Source organism: Pogonomyrmex barbatus, unplaced genomic scaffold (genome assembly GCF_055798465.1).
Source record: "Pogonomyrmex barbatus isolate J1 unplaced genomic scaffold, ASM5579846v1 scaffold54, whole genome shotgun sequence".
In the NCBI taxonomy this organism is placed as follows: Eukaryota; Metazoa; Arthropoda; class Insecta; order Hymenoptera; family Formicidae; genus Pogonomyrmex; species Pogonomyrmex barbatus.
The window spans coordinates 15,001-20,000 of NW_028297154.1; the positions used below are offsets into that span (position 1 = coordinate 15,001).

The 5,000-nt window shown below is 59.0% G+C and overlaps 1 non-coding gene across 1 annotated transcript in view; it reads right to left on the bottom strand.

The window, feature by feature from the left end:
- Window positions 1-231, bottom strand: part of LOC148935189 (small subunit ribosomal RNA) — a 1,920-nt gene extending 1,689 nt beyond the window's left edge. Inside the window, exon 1 of the ribosomal RNA XR_016140540.1 lies at window positions 1-231. This exon is cut by the window's left edge and continues 1,689 nt beyond it. This is a non-coding gene — a ribosomal RNA (small subunit ribosomal RNA).
- Window positions 232-5,000: the final 4,769 nt, after the last annotated feature.

Sequence of the window (5,000 nt, forward strand, 5' to 3'; positions counted from 1 at the left end):
GATTGGTTTTGATCTAATAAAAGCGTCCCTCCCATCACTGGTCGGGACTCTGTTTTGCATGTATTAGCTCTAGAATTACCACAGTTATCCAAGTAAATGTGGGTACAATCTAATGAACCATAACTGATTTAATGAGCCATTCGCGGTTTCACCTTAATTCGGCATGCACTGAGACATGCATGGCTTAATCTTTGAGACAAGCATATGACTACTGGCAGGATCAACCAGGGAACTTCGTGAGTTCGGTCGCTCGCGTGGAGCGACGCGCGCCCCATCACGTCCGCGAACGTGACGGGCGCCCTTCGTTCGAGATACTCTCGACGTGCCGTTATTACCGCCGGCGCCCTCAAGCCGGTCGGCGACACTCTCTTATTATCGCAATATATACAGCTGGAGACAGACGCTCGTTGGAGCTCTACTCCGTTAAAATTATGTTATAAAGATCATATTTGTTATATAAAGATCATGTTGTTCTCATTCTCCCAAAGTAGCGGCGTATAGCCGCCTCGCCCTGACGCTAGATCGACGGCGCGATGCTCAGACGTCGAGGAACGAGTCGCCGGTGCGTTCAAGCACGGTCGAAAATTTTCGCTACGGTTTACAAGTAAGCGTGAAGAGCGATCTCTCGCTTTCCGCCACTCGGTAACGGTGAAGTCGATGCTCGGTAAGTGCAACGATACATCCGATCGCGTTCGTCTACGAACGAGGGAAGATCGCGCAGCCAACACTGATAAACAGTGCGCGCCACATAGGAGCCATTCGGTCTTACGACGCGACTCGTGGCAATGCTGTGTCTAGAAATATAATTTCTAATAATACGGCACGACTCAGGAGAGCCGAGGCACATCGTACCGAACGTGCGAAGCACGCCAAACGCACCCGCACGACGATCCGACAACGCTCGGTCGCCGAGCGCACCGCACCTCTTATAGTACCCAACCGGCCGGCCAAGCGGTCGGCGACGCACGGCCTTACGCACGGCCGCTTATGGCGCGAGCGCCGATGAAACGAGGCGAACGGGACTTAGTCGCTGCGAACGATCGGATTACGATGATCGATCCGAACGGGTCGACAGCGACCGAACGACAGCACAGACGGGATGGATCGAAGAAAAAGAGATGACATTAAACAAAATCGGGCGTCCCGATGGCCGAAAACGGATACTTGTAAGGAGCACCGACAGGCTCGGCGGTACCTCCGACGGGCTCGGCGGTACCTCCGACGTCACGGCGGTACCTCCGACGGGCTCGGGCGGTACCTCCGGCGATGTCGCACGACAAAGTCCGCGCGCGGCGTGTTGCTTTCTCTCTCGGCGGTACCTCCGGCGTACGGGCGATGCAAAAGTCGGCTCGCGGCGTGTTGCTTTCGTTCTCGGCGGTACCTCCGACGGGCTCGGGCGGTACCTCCGACGGTGTCGCACGATAAAGTCCGCGCGCGGCGTGTTGCTTTCGTTCTCGGCGGTACCTCCGACGGGCTCGGGTGGTACCTCCGACGTAGCCGCGTGACAAAGTCCACTCGCGGCGTGTTGCTTTCGCTCTCGGCGGTACCTCCGGCGTACGGGCCATGCAAAAGTCGGCTCGCGGCGTGTTGCTTTCGTTCTCGGCGGTACCTCCGACGGGCTCGGGAGGTACCTCCGACGGTGTCGCACGACAAAGTCCACTCGCGGCGTGTTGCTTTCGCTCTCGGCGGTACCTCCGGCTTACGGGCGATGCAAAAGTCGACTCGCGGCGTGTTGCTTTCGCTCTCGGCGGTACCTCCGGACGCTCGCTCGGGCGGTACCTCCGTCGATGTCGCACGATAAAGTCCGCGCGCGGGCGTGTTGCTTTCGTTCTCGGCGGTACCTCCGGCTGGCTCGGGCAGTACCTCCGACATTGTCGCGCGACAAAGTCCACTCGCGGCGTGTTGCTTTCGCTCTCGGCGGTACCTCCGGCTTTCGGGCGATGCAAAAGTCGACTCGCGGCGTGTTGCTTTCTTTCTCGGCGGTACCTCCGACGGGCTCGGGCGGTACCTCCGACGGTGTCGCACGACAAAGTCAGCGCGCGGCGTGTTGCTTTCGTTCTCGGCGGTACCTTCCGACGGGCTCGGGGCTGTACCTCCGACATTGTCGCGCGACAAAGTCCACTCGCGGCGTGTTGCTTTCGCTCTCGGCGGTACCTCCGGCTTTCGGGCGATGCAAAGGTCGACTCGCGGCGTGTTGCTTTCGCTCTCGGCGGTACCTCCGGACGCTCGCTCGGGCGATACATCCGTCGATGTCGCACGATAAAGTCCGCGCGCGGCGTGTTGCTTTCTCTCTCGGCGGTACCTCCGACGGGCTCGGGCTGTACCTCCGACATTGTCGCGCGACAAAGTCCACTCGCGGCGTGTTGCTTTCGCTCTCGGCGGTACCTCCGGCGTACGGGCCATGCAAAAGTCGGCTCGCGGCGTGTTGCTTTCGTTCTCGGCGGTACCTCCGACGGGCTCGGGAGGTACCTCCGACGGTGTCGCACGACAAAGTCCACTCGCGGCGTGTTGCTTTCGCTCTCGGCGGTACCTCCGGCTTACGGGCGATGCAAAAGTCGACTCGCGGCGTGTTGCTTTCGCTCTCGGCGGTACCTCCGGACGCTCGCTCGGGCGGTACCTCCGTCGATGTCGCACGATAAAGTCCGCGCGCGGCGTGTTGCTTTCGTTCTCGGCGGTACCTCCGGCTGGCTCGGGCAGTACCTCCGACATTGTCGCGCGACAAAGTCCACTCGCGGCGTGTTGCTTTCGCTCTCGGCGGTACCTCCGGCTTTCGGGCGATGCAAAAGTCGACTCGCGGCGTGTTGCTTTCTTTCTCGGCGGTACCTCCGACGGGCTCGGGCGGTACCTCCGACGGTGTCGCACGACAAAGTCAGCGCGCGGCGTGTTGCTTTCGTTCTCGGCGGTACCTCCGACGGGCTCGGGCTGTACCTCCGACATTGTCGCGCGACAAAGTCCACTCGCGGCGTGTTGCTTTCGCTCTCGGCGGTACCTCCGGCTTTCGGGCGATGCAAAGGTCGACTCGCGGCGTGTTGCTTTCGCTCTCGGCGGTACCTCCGGACGCTCGCTCGGGCGATACATCCGTCGATGTCGCACGATAAAGTCCGCGCGCGGCGTGTTGCTTTCTCTCTCGGCGGTACCTCCGACGGGCTCGGGCTGTACCTCCGACATTGTCGCGCGACAAAGTCCACTCGCGGCGTGTTGCTTTCGCTCTCGGCGGTACCTCCGGCGTACGGCCGATGCAAAAGTCGGCTCGCGGCGTGTTGCTTTCGTTCTCGGCGGTACCTCCGGCAGGCTCGGGCTGTACCTCCGACATTGTCGCGCGACAAAGTCCACTCGCGGCGTGTTGCTTTCGCTTTCGGCGGTACCTCCGGCTTTCGGGCGATGCAAAAGTCGACTCGCGGCGTGTTGCTTTCTTTCTCGGCGGTACCTCCGACGGGCTCGGGCAGTACCTCCGACGGTGTCGCACGACAAAGTCCGCGCGCGGCGTGTTGCTTTCGTTCTCGGCGGTACCTCCGACGGGCTCGGGCATTACCTCCGACGTTGCCGCGCGCGACAAAGTCCACTCGCGGCGTGTTGCTTTCGCTCTCGGCGATACCTCCGGCGTACGGGCGATGCAAAAGTCGGCTCGCGGCGTGTTGCTTTCGTTCTCGGCGGTACCTCCGGCGTAAGGGCGATGCAAAAGTTGGCTCGCGGCGTGTTGCTTTCGCTCTCGGCGGTACCTCCGACGGGCTCGGGCAGTACCTCCGGCGTACGGGCGATGCAAAAGTCGACTCGCGGCGTGTTGCTCTTCGCTCTCGGCGGAACCTCCGATTAGCCGGGCAGCGCAATAAATAACTTTCGTATTAATAAATAAACATTTATTCGTCATTGATATCTGGATTGGTGCCTTTGATAAAGTGTTGCTGTTATCCGTGTTTATATCTTTACTTTTAAAGCATTCATGCATGAATGCTGTCCCTAATAACGTATCACACGCATTGGAGTGTTTGCGTGGGAATACTTTTAGTGTTTCTGTATTAGAAGGTGCATAATGCTTAGTTATTACAGTTATGTTAATTTTTAAACTTATATAACGAAATATAATGTTTATATTGTAATATTATATTTTACTATGCAATTATATAAGTATTGATATTTTAAGGACACAGGATTATAAAATTGTAGCACACGAATGACTGATACTTTAATCGCGCCTCCCGCGGACAGGCACTACACAGGCTCGCGCGCTGCGTGTTGCTTTCGCAAACGCTAAAGTCCGCTCGCGGCGTGTTGCTTTCGCACGACGTGGCGCGCACGGCCGTTCGTGCGTTAAAGTCCGCTCGCGGCGTGTTGCTTTCGCAAACGCTAAAGTCCGCTCGCGGCGTGTTGCTTTCGCAAACGTTAAGTCCGCTCGCGGCGTGTTGCTTTCGCAAACGTTAAGTCCGCTCGCGGCGTGTTGCTTTCGCACGACGTGGCGCGTACGGCCGTTCGTGCGTTAAAGTCCGCTCGCGGCGTGTTGCTTTCGCAAACGCTAAAGTCCGCTCGCGGCGTGTTGCTTTCGCAAACGCTAAAGTCCGCTCGCGGCGTGTTGCTTTCGCAAACGTTAAGTCCGCTCGCGGCGTGTTGCTTTCGCAAACGCTAAAGTCCGCTCGCGGCGTGTTGCTTTCGCAAACGTTAAGTCCGCTCGCGGCGTGTTGCTTTCGCACGACGTGGCGCGTACGGCCGTTCGTGCGTTAAAGTCCGCTCGCGGCGTGTTGCTTTCGCACGACGTGGCGCGTACGGCCGTTCGTGCGTTAAAGTCCGCTCGCGGCGTGTTGCTTTCGCAAACGCTAAAGTCCGCTCGCGGCGTGTTGCTTTCGCAAACGTTAAGTCCGCTCGCGGCGTGTTGCTTTCGCACGACGTGGCGCGTACGGCCGTTCGTGCGTTAAAGTCCGCTCGCGGCGTGTTGCTTTCGCACGGACGTGGCGCGTACGGCCGTTCGTGCGTTAAAGTCCGCTCGCGGCGTGTTGCTTTCGCAAACG